Source organism: Elephas maximus, chromosome 23, assembly GCF_024166365.1.
Source record: "Elephas maximus indicus isolate mEleMax1 chromosome 23, mEleMax1 primary haplotype, whole genome shotgun sequence".
Classification (NCBI taxonomy): domain Eukaryota; kingdom Metazoa; phylum Chordata; class Mammalia; order Proboscidea; family Elephantidae; genus Elephas; species Elephas maximus.
This window is the reverse complement of record NC_064841.1, coordinates 16,143,615-16,169,312: the sequence shown is the minus strand read 5'-3', so window position 1 is coordinate 16,169,312 and position 25,698 is coordinate 16,143,615. Positions and strand designations below refer to the sequence as shown.

Here is a 25,698-nt window from a genome sequence, read left to right as displayed (position 1 = left end):
TAAGCAACTAGAGGGCATAAACTATTTCCCTAGTAGACAGATGAATGTAGGATGGAGGGACAAAAGGCTCAAGGATAGAAAGAGTACTATAATAACCCAATCTATGATACTCATTGTTACTAAGGTAGAATATAGGGACACATTTGAGTCATTTAAATTGGTTATTTCTGTTAGACAATCATCTTCTGAACTTTGAAATTATTTTCTGAATTATTCTTTAGTGGTATCAGAGTTATATTACATAAAATTAGGGGGTCATCTAAAAAAAAAAATTTTTTTTTTTTTCTAGTCAACACGCTCCTTTTATAGGTGAGGAAAATCAGGCCCAATGAGCACTTTCAAATTTGTCTTTGAAATGTCATAATCAAAACAATTTTACTTCCTTCAAAGGTAATATACTTAAAATTTCTTCTTGTTCAAAAAAAAAAAAAAAGTAGCTCACTTAAGTATTTCTTTTTTGCCAAAAAAGACTAAAACAAACACAAAGACCATCAGTAGGAGAGTGTCACTATCAACACTTTACCAGCTAAAGTCTCTCCTGGGTAAGTTCCTGACCATCTCTCTGTTTTCTGCTGGAACATCTACATGTGGAGAGGTCATCTTTGTATTCACTTTACCAAAGGCAAAAGGTAAAATTCTTTAAATGTAATCAACTGCCATCAGTCACCACATGGGGGGAAGCATAGTCTAAAAGAAACAAATGATCTAGTCTATTTGATTCAGCAATCAGTTAATGGATAATCATTTATTGAGCTTGGCAGCATATCCAATCTCCAAACTACTCATTTGACAAATATGCATTGAGCATCTACTAGTGCAAGGAACTGTGCTGAGTGGTAGGGATGTATTGGTGAGTAAAACAGACAAGGTACCTGTCCCCGTGGAGTTTATAATAAGTAAAGGGTAACTGACGATAAATGAGTGAACAAACAAGTAAATATATAATTACGAAATGTGATAAGTGCTATGATCAGGGTGCAAGAATTAGACTTGACAGTATTAAATTTACTTATACTAAGTATACTGGACACGTTATCATGAGGGACCAGTCCCTGGAGAAGGACATCATGCTTGGTAAAGTAGACGGTCAGTGAAAAAGAGAAGACCCTCAATGAGATGGATTGACACAGTGGCTACAACAATGGGCTCAACCATATTAACGATTGTGAGGATAGCACAGGACTGGGCAGTTTTTCATTCTGTTGTACGTGAGGTCTCTTTGAGTTGGAAACAGCTTTTTTTTTTTTTATTGTGAGCCAGGCACCAGACACTAGGATACACTGCGAACAAGACAAAGCACTCTCTACCTTCATGGAGCTTTCAGTCTGAAGAGCCAGTTGGGATGGTGTTACTGGATGGAAACCCCAAGTTCTTGCTCAGCATGACTCCTTTGGGCTCAATAAACTGAGACTGAGGTGGGAGAACAAGAAAGATACCTATATTTTGTTGTACAAGGAAAAGGAGTCATTCGGAGTTGTTGCCTCCAAGGCTGCTCCCCAAGGGCAAGCAGACAAGTTACTTTTAAGGGGTTTACGAGTAGAGCATTCAAACAAGCTACATCAGCAACATTCTTAATCATACTACTCAGGCGCAATAAGGTTTCCTATAGCCTCTAACCAAAAAAAAAAAAAAAAGCAGGATTCAAATGCAAAGCTGGGCGGCAGGAAGTCCAGCAAAGGAAGTAGGATTTTTAATCCAACACTGTGGGGCTCCATCTCAGTGGCAAGACACAGCAGCAGAGAAATCACATTTAGCAAGGCAATGAAATATAATCCATAGATACCATTTAAGCTTCCTTAGGTGCTCATACGGGGCTTAGTGAAAAAACAAAATCATGTATTTTTTTTCTGATAAGCTCAACAACCATTTATCCTCAACTTGTCCAGGGAAAAAAAAAAAAAAAAAAAGCTGGCGGACATCCTTTTGTTATTCTATATAATAATTGTCTTTGGATTAGTTACCAATAAAGTACCTGGAAATAAATGAGAAGTGAAACGAATTCTCTAGAGAGACTTCAGTCTTATTTAAATAACTCCCCAACCAACTGACTCAGTTGGGAAAAAAGAGCAAAACGCACAAAAACAACAGTACAAAGCAGCCACCTGTCTGGTCCAGTCACCCCTTTGAACAGTAAAGATGTTTTGGATGTGAGAAAGGAAACAAACTCTGGATAAATTCTAAAAATGTAGCCACCTTCAGGGAAGTCCCAGGATAACCACAGTACCTTATACTCCAGTGGGCTGTCTTTTTGCTCTGAAAACCGGTTCACTTGTGGGAAAGAAGTGATTCTTCTGAATAAGAACACAGAGCCATCTGTTATATCAGAGAAGCTAAGGTAGAGCCTTTCTGCCTTTACTACTATCTATGAGATTTTTCAGATAATATCCATTTCATTAGTGATAATGCAGTTTATGGGGAAAAGTGATCAGAGGCTAGCTTTCAGGTCCTAGGTTGAGTTCATTATGTGAAAATTTAAGGGGAAAAATGGAATTCTGATTTATGGCTCATTTTTTAATTTGGTCATTTGAACAAATTAAAACCTGAATTCATATTCTGATGTATTTTCTTTATATCTCTTTGGAAATATTCTTATCTAGGGTTATTCATTAGTTAAGGCCTGAAACAAAATTTGATAGGGTGATTATAGTATCTTAATTCAATAATTCAGAGACTAGATATGTCAAACTAATCTTACATGTCTATGGTAGCCTATTTCTCTGGCCTGTTGATAGCTTTTGGGATCTTGATGTTTTATTCAGAAGGTCTGCTGTACCTCTCAAGTTCATATCAATTGAAAAATTGACAAGTCTGCAATCTGTCTCTTGATCTCAGTTATTGATAAAACTATTAAACAGGGTAAGTTCCCAAACAGCATCCTCTGTCAAGCTACTAGAAATATTTGGCTTTTATTGGTACATGAATCAATACCCAATTACTTAATTTCACTTACATCTACCGTATTTTTACACAAATAACTTACACCTTCTATGTTTGTTTGCCCAACCATGCTTACGAAAATACTTCGTGGGGGGCGGGGGGTAGGGCAAACAAACACAGAATACATGTGTTATCTGTGTAAAAATACAGTAATTCTCCATATTAGTCCACAAGATTCTGAGAGAGGCCAAGCACCCTGTGCAAATCCAAACAAAATTTAGTAGGGATTAAAAATAATCTTTGCATTCGGGTCAAAAATTCTAGTGCACTTTGGAAAACATGGAGACAAATTCATTCACAGGAGAGCAACTAGGATGATGAATGGAATTAGAGCTATGTCTTATGTGGAACAGAAACAGGGATTTGTAGAGGATAAAGCATTTAATTCTTTTTGATAGTTTTTTTTCCAAATGTTTTTAAAGGGCTTTCGAATGAACTAGAGGTTGCTCTTGTTCAATGTTAAGGGTGACAAACTGAGATTTCCACAGGGATGGGGCAGGCGATATGAGTAAGGATAGCCACGTCAATCTTTTACTCTTCCTCCTTTGATAGAGACATGAGTACAAGAAGTATTTCTTTTTCACTGTGCAAACACAATAATTCATGGCAAATGGGCACTCCTCTTGGTTTAGGGGCAATATGGGGTGGTGGGGACTGTGACTAAATGGGAGTCTTGTCTCTGGATTAAAGGGGAGGAGCAGTCATTTCTTAATACCAGCTGATGGTTGTCAGGGGAGATGTATCAATACTGTTCCAACATCACTAGATATTTCAGGTTTTTTCAAAAGAAACCAGAAATCTGGATTTTTATGTGAATTCTCCTGATTTTAAACCAGGGCAAAAAATTTAAAATTTAAAAAAAAAAAAAAAAAACACTTTGCAGGTCAACACGGGTCAGATCCTACAAAACATAAACTGCCAGTTATAATACTGATTTTCAGTGGTAGGACCAGGATCAATGGCTAGAAGATCAATATTGAAGGAGTAAGGGGCGAGTAGAAGGATGAACTTACTACCCCGTGAAGCTTCCCTGGCTTCCCTTGAGATCACTGAGTCTGGCGGAGTGACTGCATGGTAGACATATTAGAAGGCAGTCCTATCCGTGACCTTTAACCCTTTGTCTCATTCTGAGAGTCTATGGCTCCAAATAGGAGCCCTAGTGTCACAGTGGTTACGCACCAGGCTGGTAACTGAAAGGTTGGTGGTTCAAACCCACCAGCCAGTCAGTGGGAGAAAGATGTGGCAGTTGGCTTCAGTAAAAATTACAGTCTTAAAAACCCAGTGAGGGTAGTTCTACTCTGGGTCTCTCCGAGTAGGAATCAACTCAACTGCAACATTTTTTTTTTTTTTCTGGATTCAAACAAAGCTGTCTCTGGGAGTTCAGAGAACAGATGGCTAGAAAGTTCTTGAGAGGGTTTTTCACAGGGGTAGGATGTGGCCTCAGCTTTGCAAAATGATTGCCATTTTGGGGCAGAGGACTTGAGAAGGAATTTCTGGCTGATAAAACAGCAAAAACAAAAGCGTTGAGGTGGAAATCAGAGTGGCCTGAGGTAGTGTGGCAAAGAGAACATGCTAATGGAGGTGGAGGGTACATGACGATTAGACCTGTGATCACAAAATGGCTGCCTGCAGTTTCGTTTGGCCCTCACACCGTTTAAAATTAAAAGTGAGCCTAAAAGCTCTTTTGGAGGCTTGCACTCTTCACTTAGACTCAGCCCCTCACCTCCTGTTGTCTTGTATCCTGGAGTATCACTAATTTACGTTACCTGCCTGGCTCCAAAGTACTTAGGTTTCTCAGCCCTGGCAATAAATTCTGATTTTATAGAAATATATTTTTCCAAGTCAAGTTCATGGTGCATAAATCTGATACCTCTTAAACATTATTGTATGGTTAGGAATTTGGAACTTCAAATAAAAGGTAAATGGAAAATTTGTGATTTGGTTGGAAGCTAGAGGAAAGTTTCATTTACATTTTCCTAAATTCACAAATTGGGTCATGTGTCTTTCATATTCAACTGGTTCGATAAGGTGTTCCCATGGTTTGGAGACTGATGCAACTGTCCCAAAAACCTGGATACAACTCTGAGCAGGGGTGGTGCTGCTGTTAGTCGGCCCCAACTTATGCAACCCCATGCATAACAGAATGAAATGCTGCCTGGCCCTGCGCCCTCCTCCTGAGCAGTTTCCTCCTAGAAGGTTGTAATCTGCTTTTCTGCCTAGTCCATCTTAATCTGGAAGCTCCATTGAAACTTGTTTCTGCATCACACCAATATGCAAGCCCCACTGACAGACAGGTGGTGGCCGTGCGTGGAGTGGGTTGGTAGGAATTGAACCTAGGCCTCTGTCACTGAGCCACCCTTGCCCTCCTGAGCTAATACTCCCTGAGCAGGGGTATTAGAGCTGTATAAAGTATGACTGGGCCTATTTTGTCCCAGCAGCTGATCAAGTCCTCAAACAAGTCAAACAACTGGTTAGTTGGCCTAAGATACCAATATTTAATCAATTATCCTGGTATCACAGACATATCCATCCCTAGGGATTTACTCTCATGATTTAAAATTGAGTTTTGCTGTCACATACTTTATGGCTTTTACAAGCATCATTCCACTGGATCTTCACTACTTCCCTATTCATTCATTCATTCATTCATTCATTTGTAAACAGAGGCCTACCACATTTTTCAAAAATAACGACCTCACACATATAATGCGCATAGCATGCCTAGGAAGATAATGTGTGAGGGGGTTGTGTGGCTGGCAATAAACGTATAACATGCATTATTTGCATAAAAATACAGTATTAATAACAGAGATATGACTATTATTCTGGTTGTGGATACTCAGGATACAGCAGTAAAGATAACTTAAAAATTCTATTAGGTGATCAGGGGAGATACTTTTATTCCCATTAAAGAAGTATTTATTACTTAAATAGTTTTTGATTATAGACATAAACAGGAATACACTCTCCCCATAAAAGATTAAAATAATACAAAAGTGTATAGAATAAAATGTGAAAAGCCGTTTCCTTACATTTATACGCACTTAGGGAGTCCCTGGGTGGCGCAAATAGTTAACATGGGTTAACGTGCTTGACTGCTAACCGAAAGGTTGGAGGTCCAAGTCCACACAGGGGCCCCTTGGAAGAAAGGCCTGGCAATCTACTCCCCAAAATCAGCCATCGAAAACCTTATGGAGCACAGTTCTACTCTGACACACATGGGGTCACCATGAGTTGGAATCGATTCAACATCAACTGGATATGTACTTATATGCAAATGTCATTTTTTGTGAATAAATGGTATTATACAACATATATCATATACATTTTTCAGAAACTTTATTTTCTAATTTAAGAGGTTTCTCAAAGTCATATACTTTTGAAAAGCTCCAATGTTTTCCACAGTATATAGCACAATATATTTAATCTCTCTTTATCAATAGACATTCTAACCATTTGCCTTTTTCTTTTTTTGGCTATTGCAATAATGCAAAAATAAAACACATTTTTGTCTATATAAGCAAATATTTTTGAGATAGGTTATCAGATGTAGCTTTGTTGGGTCAAAGATATGCAAAATTAATATTGTGGCTGATATAACCTTCCGACATCCAAAAACTGTATGAATGCCTGATTCTCTTCATTCTTGCCAACAATGAATATGAATAAACTTTAAATTTTGCAGATTAAATGAATGAAAACTAATGTCACATATTAATTTGTATTTCTCTACTTGTAAATAAAGTTAAATATAATTTACACCTTATAGTTGTGTGCGTGTATATATTTAGAGAGATCTGTAAATTACTTGTTCATATTTTTTACTCTGTTTTCTATTGACTAGTCTTTTTCACATATATTTGAAGGTACTCTTTGTGTATTTAAGAAATTAAGATTGTCTGGTATGTTGCTAATATTTTCTTCTAGTCTGTTGTCTTCTAGCTATTTATGGTGCTATTTACGTTTTTTAATCTGTGTGTAACTGATTAATTTTTTTCTTTATTGTTTCTAGGCTTGGAGTCTTATTAGACTGTTAACTTTCAGAAATTATACAAATGGCTTCTGATATTTTCATATTTTTTTCCTGAGCATTTAGCTCTGAAGCCTCTTTAGAGTTCCCTTTTAGGAATGATGTGAATCAGGCATTTAACTATTTTTCCCCAAAGGAATAGACTACTGCCCCAAACTATTTATTATTAGTGCTGCCTTTATATTGGAAGGGCAGTTTAGCTTGGGTTTCACATTATTTCTCTCAAAAATGAATATATATGTGCTCCTTTTCTATCTCCTGAAATTGAATGTCACTGTGGTTAGGTCCAAGGCCAACCCGATTATTCTGCTCTTGTGAGTGACTTAACTTTTTTTACCTAGAGGCTCCCTTATGCTCTATGCAAACTTAAAATTCAGCACCTTTATCAGATTATCTCATGTTTCTGATGATTTCAAATGAAATTTTCCTGGAACCTAGTGGGCTTTTTAAGTCTTTCAATCAATTTATATCATTTCAGAAGAATGTTTATCATATTTTTTAATATTTCCCATGTTTTCTTCTTCAAAGCTTGCAACTGTCCATCATCCATTTCTGTCATATTCTCCATACTATATCCTTGATCTTTTCTACCTCGTTTTGTGTTATTTCTTCAAGTTAGTCTTCTATGTCCACAACTTTTTTAGCAAAGGTCACTCTATTTTTCTTTCTTTTAGAGTGTCTTTTATCTCTTTAATGGTTTTATCCCTCTCACCAGCTTTTCTCTTGAAATCTGCCAGCACCTTAAAAAATCTCCCTTAATTATTTCTACGTCTTTTCTATAAAATCTTAAATCTCTTCTCTGAGCATTTTTGTTTGCTTAATTTTTAGAGCAAGAACAATCCACATTGTTTGTAGGTCCTTTGAGATAATGGAGAACTCTAAGTCTAAAACTCTTGCTGTAATACTTCGGTAGATTTGTTTAAGCATTGAGGGCTATTCTTTGGCTTAAATTTCTTTACTCCACCAAAAACAAAAAAAAAATTACTTTAGAGTTTTGATAAACATGTTCCAATCCCTCCTTTTTGTTTATTACTCATTTTTAAATGAAACTGACTATTTATTGAAGAATAGCATAGAGAAAGAGGGTACAGTAAAAGGAGCCCTGATGCACAATGGCTAAACCTGCTAACCAAAAGCTTGACAGTTTGAATTCACCCAGCAGCTCCGCAGGCAAAAGTCCTCCCGATCTGCTAGATTAAAAAAGAGCCTAGAAAACCCTACGGAGCAGTTCTGCTCTGTCACATGAGGTCGCTATGAGTTGAAAATCTACCAGACGGCACCTAACAACAATCTGAGGCAGGCTGCAGTTTTAATGTGGGTTTTATTCTGGTTATATATTGCTGCATAATAAACTACCCCAAAACCCAGGGGTTTAACACAACAATCATTTATTTTGTTCACAAATCTGCACTTTGGGTGGGGCTCAGTGGGTTTAGCTCATTTATGCTCCACATGGCGCCAACTGGAGCAGCTAAAATGGGGCTGGTGAATCCGCTTCAAGGATGGATCACACACAAAGCTGGCAAGTCTTGCTGGCGGTCAGTTTCTCTCCAGGTGGGCTTCTCCACAGGGTAGCTGGGCTTCCTCACACTGTGATGGCTGGGTTTCAAGAGCTAGTGTCCCAACTCAGGAAGTACAAGTTGCTAGCTTCTCAAGGCTGGTTTTGGAAACCGGAATAGTAAATAGCAACCATTCCTCTGTATTCTACAAGTCAAGTAGTCACAGGGTCCAGATTCAAGGGGAGGAAACACAGTCCCCACTTCTCGATGGGAGGACTGGTAAAGAATTTGGAACCATGTTTTAAAACTGCCACTGGTTCCTTGTCTCAAGCATCCGTTATCAAATCTGCTCTTCTTTTCTGCTGGTAATGCATCTTTTTGCAGTTCATGATATTTAAATTAATGCAGCAGAGAACACAACGTCCCATAAGATACAGATGTTTTGATTTGGAAATTTCCACCACTCCTTCTCCCACCCAAATAGCTAGCACTATACCTGGCTAGGAAATTAGAATGTGCATCAGCATGATTTCTCTTCATCTGCCATTTTGAAGGGTCAGGTTATTTTCCCCCATTTCTCCCAGGGCCCATCCACCTGATCTTATCTGCACTCTACACAAGGGAATATTGACTGTACCTTTCAGTAAAGTGATGTGCCATCAGGTCTGAGAGGAAGAGTCTACTCTTAGTGTCTTCCATCACTTGTTCAGGATTTCACAATATTTGGTGGGGATACTTCATATTTAAATATTTCATAGTTTATGGCTTGGAGTTATGACTATTTTCTGCTTTCATGGGCTGTGGTATTTTTCTATTTTTCAACATTTTTAGTTTGTTTCGAGGCAATCTAGTAGAGTAAAACATTTTATCCTGATGTCTTAAGGAGAAGCTCCATATAAACTTTAGAATCACCTTTACAAAATATGTTGGAATCTTAGAAGTGAGAAGACACTGGAGGTAAAGATTGCTTGGAAGACAGTTGACTTTATTACAGTATTGAATCTTCCCATCCTGTTTCTTGGTATATCTCATTCGTTGAGGTTGTCTTTTTTTTGCCCTTTACTAAAGTAAAACTAAAGTTTAAGATTTTTCTTCTCAGATATCTTGTACATGTGTTATTGAAGACTATTCTGTTTTATAGTTTGTAATGCTATTTTGAACAAGACAATTTCCCCACTACATTTTATCATTAGTTCCTGAAATAATAGGAAAGCTATTTTTATGTCAATCTTCTGTCCAGCCAGATTTTTGAGTTCTCTAATACTTTGCCATTTGAGTCTCTTAAATTTTCTAAATAGACAATCATATCAACTCATCTATTCAGTATTTTATTTTGATTTTCATATTTTAAATTTCTATGAGTTTATTTTTTTAATTTCAGCTCATCCCAGTTTTATGAATATAATAGGCTTTTATATCCATGTTAGTAGGTAATTATACATGTTTGGGGCTTTGGTTTTTCTGTAGTTTTGTTTTCCATAAAGTTGATCTTATTTGCTTTTATAATCTATAGCTTCAGTATAATCTCACTTCTAAAATCCCAACAGTTTTTTTTTTTTTTAATTAAGGTTGGATGTGTATACTGAAGCTGCCATATAGATGAAATGAGAAAACTGAAACTTGAATAGGTTGAGTGACTTGCTTAACGTTATAAAGTTAGTAAATGACAGAGCTAGAATTTAGACTCCCAGCCCAGCCTTTATTTCTCCACAGAGGAGTGAAATATACACTATCCACACTTGAGGTATGTTCTGAGATTGAATGTTTTCCATCAAGACTTTTACCAGAATTAGTAATTAAAAGGAAATTGAATGCATACATATATGTTTTTCTACCTTTCCCAACTTTTTCTTGTGAATACACTAATAAAAAGACTGAGAGTGGCCAGCTATTATAACAATGGACAATGTCTGAAAATCTAGATGGTCCACAGTCACCTAACTAAGAATTAATTCTGCTTAGAAGATATTCTGAGTTTTGTAAAAGCGAGATAGGGAGATAAGGATAGGGATAAAAATGAGAAAGGACAAACCTCTGACCGTATTAGAGTTAGGATTTAATTTAATGGCCTCAGTTATTAGCATGCTCTTATTAATGGTATTAGATCAAATTTGACCAATTAACTGCCATTCTGGGGAAGGGAAAAAAAAAGCAACATTTGGCACAGGCTTTAGAATTTGACTTTCATATGTTCATTTTCAAGAAAAATTGGATGAAGCTACAATGTGATTCGATATTGCAGAATAACATCAGCAAAGGGTAGTCTGGATTTTACGTGTCTCAGTTCATGAAAGAATTTACTGGGCACTGGCTCCACTATTTTCCTGTAATAAGAAACTCTTGCTGTTAACCCACGAAGAACAAACTTTAGTTTCCTCTTCCCTTCGACACTGCCTGCCATTCTGGCAATGAAGAAAATGATGTATTTGAGGACCCTTGGGACAGGAAAATTGATAAGAGCTAGCAACTTCTTTCCCATAAACAACCGATATTTTAAAGCTATTAACACAGGAGCTGGGCATTCATAGACAGTCCATTTATCTTTGGATGGCTGGCGAGGGTGTCAGGCCTTGCAGTCAGCCTCTGAAAAATGGGCCCTGAGTTCACCCGTTATAGCCAAACAGCTGCTCCTTCCTAAAGTTTTAATCAGATTCCCTGAGCACGACATCCCCGGTAAGGCAGAGCCCCCATTAAACCTGCAATAAGCCTGCCATGTAAATTCATTATGGAGTCCCAAGTAATATGAACAGATTATATTCTCTAGGCCAAGAGAGATTTAATTTTGATCAAATTTATGATTGCATATTGATTTGGCCCCTTGTTCTCTAGAAATTTTTTCTTGGAAAAAAAAAAAAAACTCAGAATAGATCACCTGAAATAAAAGGCATTTTCTTGGTTGTTCAGAATGAGAAGTCAGCCTTACACATATAAGAAGAAAATATGCCTTTGGACTAAAATTCTTAACCCAAAGTTTTTGAAACGATTTTTAGAATTTTGTTTTTCTGTTTAGATGCACTTTTTTTTTTCCTGAAGAGAGAGCTATAGCTTTCTCTAGACTCTAAAAGACATTTGTGAGTCCCCTGCCATCACCTCCCCACCTCCCCTAGAAAAAAAGTTTCACATGTACTATTTTATTTTAGATCAAAGTGCTGTTAATAAAAGCCAGTTTGGCAGCATTTGGATATCTTACCTGACATTAAGCCGAAGCCATGATTGGTTCTTCTCATAGACAGAGATGCATTGAGATCTAGGTATGAAGAACCCCCTGTCACTAGGCCACCATCTTGTAAAAGTATGCCACTAGTCACAACAGAGAGGAGAAGGAAAGGATCACTATCAAACATTCTCCCTCTGACACACATACATCAGATAGTAAAGGACATTAGATAGGGACAGATGGCACTCATCTACAATGGCAAAAGTGCAATGTATTCATCAGAAGAAGGGTTGGTCAGTCATGGAAGAATTGAGAAAAACTGCAGAAGCAAACACTACAAGTGACTAGCCCAGGTATGTGCAGTGAGGAGAGAGTCAGATTTAGTCATCCTATCAAAATTTGAACAGGGCATCAGGATTGGAGAAAAAATCATTAATAACCTGCATTATGCAGGTGACATAACCTTGCTTGCTGAAAGTGAAGAGGACTTGAAGCACTTACTGACGAAGACCGAAGACCACAGCCTTCAGTATGGACTACACCTCAACATAAAGAAAACAAAAATCCTCACAACTGGACCAATAAGCAACATCATGATAAACGGAGAAAAGACCGGAGTTGTCAAAGATTTCATTTTACTTGGATCCACAATCAACATTCATGGAAGCAGCAGTCAAGAAATCAAATGAATATACTACATTGGGCAAATCTGCTGCAAAAGACCTCTTTAAAGTGTTGAAAAGCAAAAACGTCTCCTTGAAGGTTAAGGTGGGCCTGACCCAAGCCACAGTGTTTTCAATCACATCATATGCCTGCGAAAGCTGGACCATGAATAAGGAAGGCCGAAAAAGAATTGATGGCTTTGAATTACGTTGTTGGCAAAGAATACTGAATATACTATGGACTGCCAAAAGAACAAACAAATCTGTCTTGGAAGAAGGACAACCAGAATGCTCCTTAAAAGCAAGGATGGCAAGACTACGGTCTCACATACTCTGGACATGTTGTCAGGAGGGAACAGTCCCTGGAAAAGGACATCATGCTTGGTAAAGTAGAGGGTCAGCGAAAAAGAGGAAGACCCTACATGAGATGGATTGACACAGTAGCTGCAACAATGGGGTCAGGCATAGCAATAATTGTGAGGATGGCGCAGGACCAGGCAGTGTTTCATTCTGTGAGTCAGAACTGACTTTACGGCACCTAATAACAACAATAGCAAAGTTTGAGTAGTTTTCAATTATCCCAAATGTGGATAGTGGATTCATGGGGTCATTACCAAGCACTTCAAAAAGTCAAATCTCATTGGAAAAATAATAAGTTTGGTGTGAAGGATGAAGACAAACACCTGATTCATTCATCTACACTTGTCTGTCTCCACACTCACCACACAACCCTCTGGTTATTACTGTCTTTATATGTAAGCCTGCCTACAGGAAAGACTGCTATTATCACCTGTAATCCCGGTGACAGTAATTTCCTGTGGTGAATTAATACAGTGGATGCTGATTGTGATTCAGCTTCCTAAGTAACTTGACCATAGGAAGAAAATGAGCTGATCATGCCAGCGAGGATATTTTGGTCCCTGGGTCAGTAATTTCTTCATGTTTATTATATTAGCACCCTGGTGTCCACCCCTGCCTTATGTGCACTTTGCTTAGTGCAAGCCACTCTCTTACTTCATGGCTCCTCATCCTGGGCCCAGGCTAGCAACCATCACTGGGCCCTCCAAACTAGAGCCCATTTTTCAGTGTGGGACTAAACTGAATAAAGAGCTACTATAACTTACCTATGATATCTAGCTGAAGATAGAACAACCTCTTCCAATTTTGTCTCAAAACTTGTTTGTTACCTGTAAATGAGCTCAACGTCATTTACGCACATAAAGCACAGCTTTTCAAGCATCCCCCTCACATAGCATTTCAACAATTGTTGTGGCAGAAAATGTCCCCTGCTTACCACCCATGGGGTAATCTGTTCCCAAACAGGAGAGAACTGAACAGGTGGATTCCTTGCATGGATCATAAATCTGACAATAAAAGAGCATTAGAATAGAGAGTAACAGAAACTAAGACTACACAGTGTAAGGTGAAGGACAGCCTCCAGGGAGAACATAATGAGGTGCCATGGCTGGAGACACGACAGCTACAAAGGAGAGAGCCTAAAATCCCAGATAGAGAAATAGAAGGGCCCCAAGGAAAACACGTCACCAGCTTCCTAACATGTAAGAACTCTCTGTGCAGTGTGAGAATGCTAAAGACTACCTACAGTTTCGTAGCAGGTATAAACTGATTTCTGCATTTCTAAACTAGACTGAAAAAGACTATCTGTTGTCAAAATCTTTTGCACCATTTGGAGAGACAGATGAACATGGCTGCTTAAGTAAAAACCGGATTGCTGTAACAAGGTCTTTGTTGTATCTCCACATTCTCCATACCACATCTGTTCTCTTTCAAGTACCATTAAAGGTCCGCCATCTTTGAATATTGCAGTGGATTATGGAGTAATTGGTTCTACCTTTTTTTTAAATCTCTCCTCAGTAGTCATCACTATTATTATTCTCACAGTCATTGCTTATCAGATTCATGAATGTTTCTGTCAATTTCTTTGCTCACTAATTCTTGCAACCCAGTCCTTCTTTCTGAGTTCAATTTCTACTTCTACTTAAACTACATCTTTTGGAAGTTCTATCACTGAGAATCTATGAGTGGTAAATTCTCTACTAATGTAAAATGTCTTTATTTTGTTCTTAATTATGAATAATAGTTTAGTTGAATTTAGAACCTAGGTTGTCAGTTATTTTCCCTCAATACATTGAACGTATTATTCTACTATCCTCTGGCAGCTATAATTCTCATTGAGAAAATTGCCATTATACAAATTGTTTTCTATTGTAGGTAATCCATCTTTTCTCTCAGGTTGCTTTTAAGATTTCCACCTTGTCCTTGAAGATCTTGCATTTCTGGACATATAATGTTTTAATTTCTCTATTCAGTTCTGAAAAATTATCACCCATTATCTCTTCAAATGCTGCCACAAATTTATATATTTTTTTATTTTCTCCCTTTGAAATTTTTATTGATGTATTCTGGATTTCTTCATATTACCTTCTTCTCTCTTAACCAGTCATTTCATACTTTTTTCATTTGTAATACATTCTGGGTCACTTCTCAACTCTGTCTTCTGCTTCATCAGCTGGATTTAATCTGGCAGCCATTTTATCCATTTACTTTTTAATGTCAATGTCTTTATTTTCATTTTGAACAATTATTTTTTTATACTATACTAACTACTCTTTCTTAATGTTTTTCTGATCCTCCATTCATCTCCTTAGTCATTTTGAATATGCCCATTTTGTAATATTTCTAGGATTTTTGTAATTTTGGCTTAGTTTCTAAGGGTGCTAGTTTTTCTGACTTAATATTTCTTATCTTCTGGCTCTTCTTCATGGTGAAGTTATTTCCTTCATGGCCTGTAAATTTTTATTGTAGGCTCATTTTCAGCAAAGGTTGTTCTTTTCCCTGTGGGATTTCCACATGCCTGAGCTGTGAAAGTATCACCTCAGAGCAGTTTTGGTTTACTTGGGAATAAGGAGGGGGAAAATAAAGCTGGGATGGATGTTTCAATATTCCTGAAATTTTTAACGGTAATTTATTGGTTTGTTTTTTCTATATCATAGCCACCTATGGCACAGGCCAAGAACTCTCATTTCTCAATTTCCAGATAGATGGCAAGTTTCCTCACTATTTCTCAAGACTAATGGACAGAGTCTGTATAACTGAGCAGGCACTTTAAGACTTACGCTTTATTCAAAGAACTCTGCTTACCTTCTGTTACCATGAGTGAGCCTATGGATTTACTCACAGAAATAGGACACCAGCTTCAAAACCTCTGGGCCTACATTGTATACAAAATCATCATGGCCACTGACAGTGGTAAGGAGCTGTGGTGGTGCAGTGGTTAAGAGATCAGCTGTTAACCAAAAGGCTGATCATTTGAACCCACCAACTACTCTATGGCAGAAAGATATGGCAGTCTGTTTTTATAAAGATTACAGCCTCAGAAACTATGGGGTAGTTCTAGTCTGTCCTACAGGGTTGCTGAGAGTTGGAATTGATGGTAAAGGGTTTTTGGTTTGGTAGGGAATTTCCTTTTCCCTTCTTATACTTAGAAAATAATTTTTGCCTTATTTACTAAAGCATTTCTTTGTGTTTATAGTAGCATAGGCCTATCTACTTCATCTCAATCACTGTGTTTCTAAACATTCTGTTTTCATTAGATACACTTTTTATATGTTTGTCCTCCAACTACCTTTTCTGGACACAGGGATGGGGATATAATCCAGATATGGCCAATTACCATGCTCAGTTCCCTTGATGTACTATGTGATTTGTGTAGGAATTATAACACAAGCAGAGCCAATCAGAGTCCTTCTTTGTGACCGATATGCAAATAAACTGATTTATTTTGATGCTTGTCTAGATACTGGTATGATACATAATTAAAAAAAAAAAAAGAAAAGAAAAAGCGCTCTTGCTCTTCTTGCTTAAGGGAAAATATTGGGAGCATGAAGTGTTATTTTGAACAAGAACAACATAAGCCTGGAGCTGCCATTAACTACTTTCTCCTGCTTTGCAGAGTAAGCTATCTATCTGCATGAGGAAATCATGAGGCAAACCCTCAGAGAGAAGCAGGGTCATGCACAAGAGAAAAAGAAAGAATAGACAACCATGTTTGAACTGGCATGGCTAGAGTCAGCTCAACTTAAACCAAACTCATTGCCATCGAGTCAACTTTGACTCATAGCAACCCTGTAGGACAGAGTAGAACTGGCCCACAGGGTTTCCAAGGCTGTAATCTTTAAGTAAGCAGACTGCTACATCTTTCTCCTGCAGAGCCACTGTGGGGTTCGAATCGCCGACCTCTCGGTTAGCAGCCAAGTGACTTAACCACTGTGCTACCAGGGCTCCTTTAGAATCAGCTCAAACACTGTTAAGCGGGCCAATGAATTGCCTTTGCTTAAGCTAATTTGAATCCATTTTCTGTCACTTGCATCTGACTTATACACTAATAAATTAAACAAAAATACAATGGAACTGAGATAAGAAACTGTCAACATGAACTTCCTTCATTTATTTATTTTCTGGTAGGCTGATTTGTTATGCATGGCTTGACAGAGAGCAAAGCCAGTTCTAAGTCACGGGGCTGAGCTCCATAGAAGCAGCAAGCAAATGTCAGATCTAATCTGAGAGACAAGGGGCAGAGTCACAGGATAAAGCCAAGGTCAGTTCCCAGTAATCTGAACAGGGGCATTAAGAGCTGGGCTAGGAGAGATGCCAGAGTCATAGCCAGGAAACAGGAATCAGGGATCAGGAATGAGAAAAAATTAAATAAAAAAATAAGGCAGCAGCAGCAGCCAGGAGTGTGGGCAGCAAACACTGAGTGTTCTGGTTAAAGCCGGAGGTCAGGGGAGCGCTGCCTCCCAGTCCCCTTTTAAAGATCCCAGGTGGCTTCCCATTCCTGCCATGTGATGCCACCTGGCGCCTGAAGAATGAAGCTGTGTGGAATTGACTGCCAGGACAAGGAGTTCTTAAGCAAAAAGGGCAAGCAAGCACTTTTTAAAACTATGTATCACAGCAGTATCTAGACAGGCATCACGATAAATGAGTTTCACGTTGATTATCAGTTTCCAAGGTAACTATCAAAGTGAATTACCTTCCGAAAGATGTGTCAAGACATACGACAGTTGTTTTTAAGTTAAGCAGATTGATGAGAAATGTACTTTCTGAGTGTGAAACAGTTTCAGTTTATTCTCATCAAAAGGGGACATCTCTTTATCACCTTCTATGTTTACAACTGTGGGGTCGAATGGGAGAAGTGCTAACGAAGATAACTAATAAGGCTTCTCAAATATTGGAAGAAGCATTACAATGAATATTAAATATTCATCCTCTAGAATAAAACCAAAAAAAAAAAAAAAAAACAAAAAACTCGTTGCTGTCAAGTCGTTTCCGACTCATGGCAACCCTACAGGACAGAGTAGAACTATCCCATAGGATTTCCAAGGAGCAGCTGGTGGATTCAAACTGCCGACCTTTTGGTTAGCAGGCGAGCTCTTAACCACTGCACCACCAACGCTCTGCATCCTCTAGAATAGGGCTTACTTAAAAAGAGGATTGGCACAGTGTCTCCAGTCACATCTGAAAGGCTGTATTAACCCACTCATTCAGTGATTATTTGAGAAGCTACCAGGAAATTAGCTGCGTGTTGCGGGGACAGAGGGAAGTATAGCCTGCCTCTAAGAGGCCTGTGATCTACTTAGAGATGACAGTGCCAAGAAAAAGAAAGGAATTTCCTTCATGACATGATTTTACAGCCCATTCCTACACGGCTATTTTCTGGGATGACTTTCAGAGCAAGGTTTTGTTGCCCGTATTAAATTCGGATATAGCTACTGTTTGCCTGTTTTGATGAGGAGTCATTAAGAGCTGGGATGTCTGACCGTGTCCATCCAATCAGCTTCACCAGAGCTCAGCATAATGTCTGACACGTCAAGGTGCTCAGTACATTTTTGTTGCATGGCTGGACAATACCTCAAGGTTTCTCTTAGTCCCATGGTTCTCTGAGTCTCACAGCCATCCCATCAACTCTCATGTTACATTCTCCTCAAGACACATGGGCTAGAAGAAATGAGGTATTTCAAAATGTTACTCACTCTGAGTGCCAGGCATTCACTGGTATCACATTTTAAATGATAGTTTCTAGAAAGAACTCTGAGCAGCATAATAGTCTTATTTAAAAAGAGAAAACTGGCACTCCATTTCTCCTTTTCTTTTAATGATCCACATTGAATTTCCTCGTAAGTATTTGTTTGACAGGGGATAAATAAACTTGGTGTGTATTTATTGTCATCCAAGAGCCAGCTGTTTAATGAGGTTCTTATTTTATCTCTAACAAAATGTGGAGGCATTTGCACGCTGTGGGATTATTTCACAAGTAGATGTTTCAGTACAATACTGGCAGTATTTCTGTTTTGCAGATAAATGACTGAAAACACCCAATATTCTCTCTCTGATCTTTCGCTGGCACCAAAAAACCAAAAATCAGACTTCTACTTCTGTAGAATCTGCATTTAAATGAAGGTTAAAAAAATTATCAAATACGTTAAGGGGAGAGTCTTTGGGCCAGGGATGATCATAAGTAGTTTAATCTATTTCCAATAAATAAACACATCTAGTGCTGTTATAGCAGCACTAGATAATTAAGAAAATTTTAAAAATGACTTAAAGTTTTTATTATGTATACATAAAAATGTGGCTGCAATTTTTCAAACCAAAATGGGATTTTATTGTACACACCATTTAAAATTTTTCTTAACAGTATATTGTGAACTTCTTTTCACACCAAGAAACTTTTTCTATGTTGTTTTTTTAAATGACTGCATAAGATTCCATGATATAAGCGTATGACAATTTATTCAACCAACTATTAACCCTTCAGTACCAACTCTTGCTTGATTCAAAGCACTTATCTCTATGGAGAAATTTTTGCACATGCTTGTAATTATTTCTTAGGATAAAATTCTAGAAACGAAATTACCGGATCAATGAATTCACAAATTCTAATACAGGGTCGCTATGAGTCAGAATCAACTTGAGGGCAACAGGTTTGGTTTTGGTTTTTAATGACTCTTATTTTTTTTTTTTTTAGTAAAATACCAAATAATCTTTGTAAAAGCCTTATCACTTCTCTCTTTCCCCACCAATGTAGGAGGGTTCCCATTTCTCAAACGCTGACTTACCACAAGCATGATCTTTTTTTTTTTTTTTTTTTGAGTTCTGCAGATTTGAAAGGCAAAAAAAAAAAAGACACTCCATTACTGGTTTAATTTGACTCTTTATATCCTTTGCTCATTTTTCTATTGGTATGCTTATCTTTGTCTTATTGCTCTTTGATAATAATAGTAGTATTAGGAGCTAACATTTAACATTTCTTGAATTTTATAAGCCAGGCCATGTCTGGAAAAAAAGTCTAGGTACCTGATATTTGATCTTACCCAGTGAGGCAAGTGCTATTACCATTCTGTCATGGAATGAATTGTGTCCCCCAAAAATATGTGCATCAATTTGGCTATGCCACGATTCCCAGTATTGTGTGACTGCCCACTGTTTTGTCATCTGGTGTGATCTTCCTATGTGTTATAAATCCTATCACTATGATGTTAATGAGATGGATTATAGGCAGTTATGTTGATGAGATCTACAAGATTAGGTTGTGTCTTAAGCCAATCTCTTTTAAGATATAAAAGAAAGAAGCGAGCAGAGAAACATGGGGGACCTCATACCACCAAGAAAGGAGCACCAAGAGCAAAGTGTGTCCTTTGGACTGGGGGTTCCTGCACGGAGCAGCTCCTAGTCCAGGGGAATATTGACGAGAAAGGCCTTCCTCCAGAGGCAACAGAGAGAGAGAGGCTTCCGCTGGAGGCGATGCCCTGAATTGGACTTCTAGCCTACTAGAGTGTGAGAGAATAAACTTCCATTTGTTGAACCCAGCCACTTGTGGTGTTTCTGTTATAGCAGCACTAGATAACTAAGACATATCCTATTTTAAAAATGAAGTATGTGAGGGTCAGAGAGGTTAAGTAATTTACCAATGTAACATAATTATTAAATCTGATATATCCAGGATATTAACAATTTTTGGCTGCTAACCAAAAGGTCGGCAGTTTGAATCCACCAGCCAGTCCTCAGAAACCCTATGGGCAGTTCTACTGTGTGCTATAGGGTCGCTATGAGTCGGAATTGACTCGACGACACTGGGTTTGGATATTTTTGTTTGTTTATTATAAAGATTATTAACCTATATGCACACCCATGTTCACTGCAGCATTATTTACATAGCAAAAAGCTGGAAACAATCTAAGTGCCCATCAACAGATGAATGGATAAACAAACTATGGTACATACACACAATGGAATACTATGCAAAGATAAACAACAATGATGAATTTGTGAAACATGTCACAATATGGATGAATCTGGGAGGCATTACGCCGAGTGAAATACATCAATCACAAAAGGACAAATACTGTATGAGACTGCTACTATTAAAACTCATGAAAATGTTTACACACATAAAAAAAACCTTGATGATTACAAGGAAGGGGAGGTTTAGGGAAGGAAAAAACAATTAACTAGGCAAGAGATAAGAGATAAGTGGCAACTTTGGAGAAGGGTGAGACAGTACAAAATACTGGGGAAGTCAGCAGCACAGCTTGACCAACGCTAAGTCAAAGAAGACTCATGGACACATTCAAACTCCCTGAAGGACCAAGCTACTAGACTGAGGGCTAGGGACCACAGTCTCAGGGACTATTTAGCTCAATTGGCATAACATAGTTTATAAAGTAAATGTTCTATATCCTACTTTGGTGGGTAGCATGTGGGCTCTTAAAAGCTTGTGAGCTGCCACTTAAGATACTCCACTGGTCCCACCCCATCTGGAGCAAGGGAGAATGAATAAAACCAAAGACACAAGGGAAGGCTTAGTCCAAAGTACTAATGGACCACAACTACCACAGCCTCCACCAGACTGAGTCTAGCATACCTAGATGGTACCTGGCTACCACCACTGACTGCTCTGACAGGCATCACAAAAGAAGACCCCGAACAGAGCTGGAGAAAAATGTAAAACAAAATTCAAATTCACACACAAGAAAGAAGGAAGGAAGGAAGGAAGGAAGGAAGGAAGGAAGGAAGGAAGGAAGGAAGGAAGGAAGGAAGGAAGGAAGGAAGGAAGGAAGGAAGGAAGGAAGGAAGGAAGGAAGGAAGGAAGGAAGGAAGGAAGGAAGGAAGGAAGGAAGGAAGGAAGGAAGGAAGGAAGGAAGGAAGGAAGGAAGGAAGGAAGGAAGGAAGGAAGGAAGGAAGGAAGGAAGGAAGGAAGGAAGGAAGGAAGGAAGGAAGGAAGGAAGGAAGGAAGGAAGGAAGGAAGGAAGGAAGGAAGAAAGAAAGAAAGAAAGAAAGAAAGAAAGAAAGAAAGAAAGAAAGAAAGAAAGAAAGAAAGAAAGAAAGAAAGAAAGAAAGAAAGAAAGAAAGAAAGAAAGAAAGAAAGAAAAAAGATCAGACTTACTGGTCTGACAGAGACTGGGGAAACCCCAAAAGTATGACCTCTGGACACCCTTTTAACTCAATACTGAAGTCACTCCTGAGGTTCACCCTTTCCACCAAATATTAGACAGGCCTATAAAACAAACAATAATACTCGTAGTTCAACCATGTATACAAGACTGAATGGGCACACAGGGGTAAGGACCAGGAGGCAGGTGGGGACGCGAAATCTGGATGAATGGAAATGGGGAACCCAAGTTCGAGAAGGGCAGAGCTTTCACACAACACAGGGTTGGCACCCAATGTCACAAAACAATATGTGTATTAATTGCTTAGTGAGAAACTAATTTATTCTGTAAACTTTCACCTAAAGCACACACAAAAAATAATTTGGTGAATAAATATCGAAAATGGAAAAAAAATATTAACCTATCAACATGTGTGTTAAAGATGTTTTTCTTGGTTTATCACTTGTCATTTAATTTTATTTGTCGTGATTTTTGCTTGGCTTGCTTGATTCTATTGTCATCGAATAAATCAATTTTTCTTTTATAGTTTTTGCTTTGGATATCTTAGAATGTTATAAATAAATAAAATTCAAAAACATAAAAATATTCAGAAAGTACAGAAGGATATAAAATGAAAGGTCGAATTATCTTGTTCCCTTTACACAAATCACTGACCTACATAGCAAAGGTATCTCCCTCTAACCATTCATGTTTTTATTTCTTCTGAAGGTTGTCTTAGGAAACTAAATGATACACAATACTTTCATTTCTTGATTTATTAACTTCAGACAGTATCTATGGACTTCTTACTATGAAATATGAGAAATTTTAGTTAACTTGCTTCCTTTCCCTCTCCACTCCTCCACTTAACTTCACAACTTTAAATAATATACTTCAACCTCTGTTTCTTCATCTATCAACTTATAGACTGTATGTATTAACTAAATGGATTTTTCTTATGGTAGAAATCATATTTAAAAATGGTTATTCTCCATATTCCTTAGATCATAAAGCCCCACATTTATGGAGGAATACTTCACTAGAAACAGATCTGTCTGTGGTCATTTTAATGAAATCAGAGACATCCGTTTAAATAGAATTAAAATTTTGATGTACCAATTAAAAAAATGGGCAAAGGAAATGAACAGACACTTCACCAAAGAAGACATTCAAGCAGCTAACAGACACATGAGGAAATTTTCGTGACCACTAGCCATTAGAGAAATGCAAATCAAAACCACAATGAGATACCATCTCATTCCGGCATTACTAGCACGAATCAAAAACCCAGAAACTAACAAATATTGGAGAGGCTGAGGGGTGACTGGAACTCTTATGCACTGCTGGTGGAAACGCAAAATGGTACAACCATTTTGGAAAATGATATGGCACTTCCTTAGAAAGTTAGAAATAGTAATACCATATGATCCAACAATTTCACTCCTAGGAATATATGCTAGAGAAATAAGAGCAGTCACATGAATAGACATATGCACACCCGTGTTCACTTCAGCGTTGTTCACAATAGCAAAAAGATGGAAACACATACATCCACAGACACATCAACAGATTAATGGAAAAACAAACTGTGGTACATACACACAGTGGAGTACTAAGCAATGATAAAGAACAAAGATGAATCTGTGAAGCACCTCACAGCATGAATGAATCTGGAGGGCATTATACTGAGTGAAATAAGTCAATCACAAAAGGACAAATATTGTATGAGACCACTACTATAAAAACTGATGAAAAGGTTTACACACAAAAAGAAACAATCTTTGATGGTTACGAGGGAGGGAAAAATACTAAATAGACAATAAGTAAGTAATAACTTTGGTGAAGGGTAAGACAGTACAATACTGGGGAAGCTAGCAGAACTTGTACAAGGCAAGGTCATGGCAGCTCCACAGACACATCCAAACTCCCTGAGGGACCAAATTACTGGGCTGAGGGCTGTGGGGATCATGGTCTCAGGGAAAACCTAGGTCAACTGGCAAAACATAGTTTATAATGTTCTACATTCTACTTTAGTGAGTAGCATCTGGGGTCTTAAAAGCTTGTGAGGCTCCATCTAAGATACTCCACTGGTTTCACACTATCTGGAGCTAGCGAGAATGAAGAAAACCAAAGACACAAGGGTAAGATTAATCCACATGACTGATGGACCACAAGTACTACTGCATCCATCAGACTGAATCCAGCACAACTAGATGGTGTCCAGCAACCACCACCAACTGCTCTGACAGGGATCACGATAGAGGAGATAGCTGGAGAAAATGTGGAATAAAATTCTAACTCACACACACACAAAAGACCAGACTTAATGGCCTCACAGAGACTGGAGAAACCCTAAGAGTATGACCCCTGGAGACCCTTTTAGCTCAGTAGTGAAGTCACTCCTGAGGTTCACCTTTAAGCCAAAATTAGACAGGCCCATAAAACAAAACAAGACTAAAGGGGCAAGGACTAGAAGGCAGGAAGGGATAGGAAAGCTGGTAATAGGGAACCCAAGGTCGAGAAAGGGGAGTGTTGACATGTTGTGGGGTTGGTAACCAATGTAACAAAACAATACGTGTACTAATTGCTTAATAGGAAGCTAGTTTGTTCTGTAAACCTTCATCTAAAGTACAATAATTAAAAAAAAAAAAAAAGGAGAAGCAGCAGCTAGTGAGTGAATTAGTGAGAAAAAGTGAAGAGCACAACACACGGAAAATTCAGCAAGGGAGAGGAAATGCTAAGCAACAGGTAGCGCAGATGGTCCTGTCCTGACCCAGATCACCTGAGGTACATGCTACTCAGTAGAGCTCATGGAAGGAGCTGGGTGGGATCCTAATGTCCAGGGGGAAAAAGAGTCTACAAATTGCAAAGTGCAGACATTTGCAATTCAAGTGTTTTAACTCAGGAATACTTTTATTTTAAAAGGTTGGAACTCATTGGGATCTGTTATGGATTCAATGGTGTCCTCCAAAATGCTATGCTGAAGTTTTAACCCTGGGTCACTGTGAGTGTGAACTTGTTTGGATATAGGGTCTTTGAAGGCGTTACCAGTTAAGTTAACATGAGGTCATACTGGAGTAGAGTGGGTTCTAGTCCTATCTGAGTGGTGTCCTTATGAAACAGGAGAAAAGATACAGAGAGACAGAGATGAATGATGGAAGCTGAGTGACAAGAAAGGATCTTCCCCTAGAGCCTTGAGAGATAGCATGATCCTCCTGACACCCTGAATTCAAACTACTAGGCCCTAGGACAGTTAAGACTATTAATTTCTGGGGTCTAAAGCCTCCACTTCATGGTATTGTTATGGCAGCCCAAGGAAACTAATACAGGGTCCATATGCATGGTCCATTGGTAGTGCAAATGGTTAAAACTCTTGCTGCTAGCCAAAATATTGGAAGATTGAGTCCACCCAGAGGTGCCTAGGAAGAAAAGTCTGGCAGCATACTTCCAGAAAATCAGCCATTGAAAACCCTGTGGAACACAGTTTTACTCTGACACGCATTGGGTAGCCATGAATCAGAGTCAACTCAGTGGGGATCTTTTTTTTTTTTTCTTAACCACAATATCTGAATCGCCAAGACTGAGAAACACAGGATTTCACCTAGAATGGCAAATGTCTTACGCTTAGAAAGAAAAAGATCTTGCCATAGAGTGAAACACATTTTATTATTAAGACATGCAACAACGAGTGCAGGGGGTATGAGAGGCACATCACTGGCACTGCCCATAATAACCAGGTATTGACCTGAGGAGTCACTAAATAGACTGTCTCAAATGCTCCCCCAGGACTGTGCTCAGCAGTATCAACATTCATCCTTAGAGTCTGCATTTTTAAGGGAAAACTACTGTGAATGGTGGAGCTGAAGACAGAAAGGCCAGGCCCTCCTTTAGTTGTAGCTTCCTGATTCTTTCTCAAGCTCATTTGCACTTCAGTGGTTTTGCTTTGCTTGGCCTTTTCCAACTT

At 38.3% G+C, this 25,698-nt stretch overlaps 1 protein-coding gene across 1 annotated transcript in view; it reads right to left on the bottom strand.

The window, feature by feature from the left end:
* SLC9A9 (solute carrier family 9 member A9) overlaps window positions 1-25,698 on the bottom strand; it is a 659,769-nt gene that overhangs the window by 392,793 nt on the left and 241,278 nt on the right. The gene's annotated exons all lie outside the window — the stretch shown is intronic.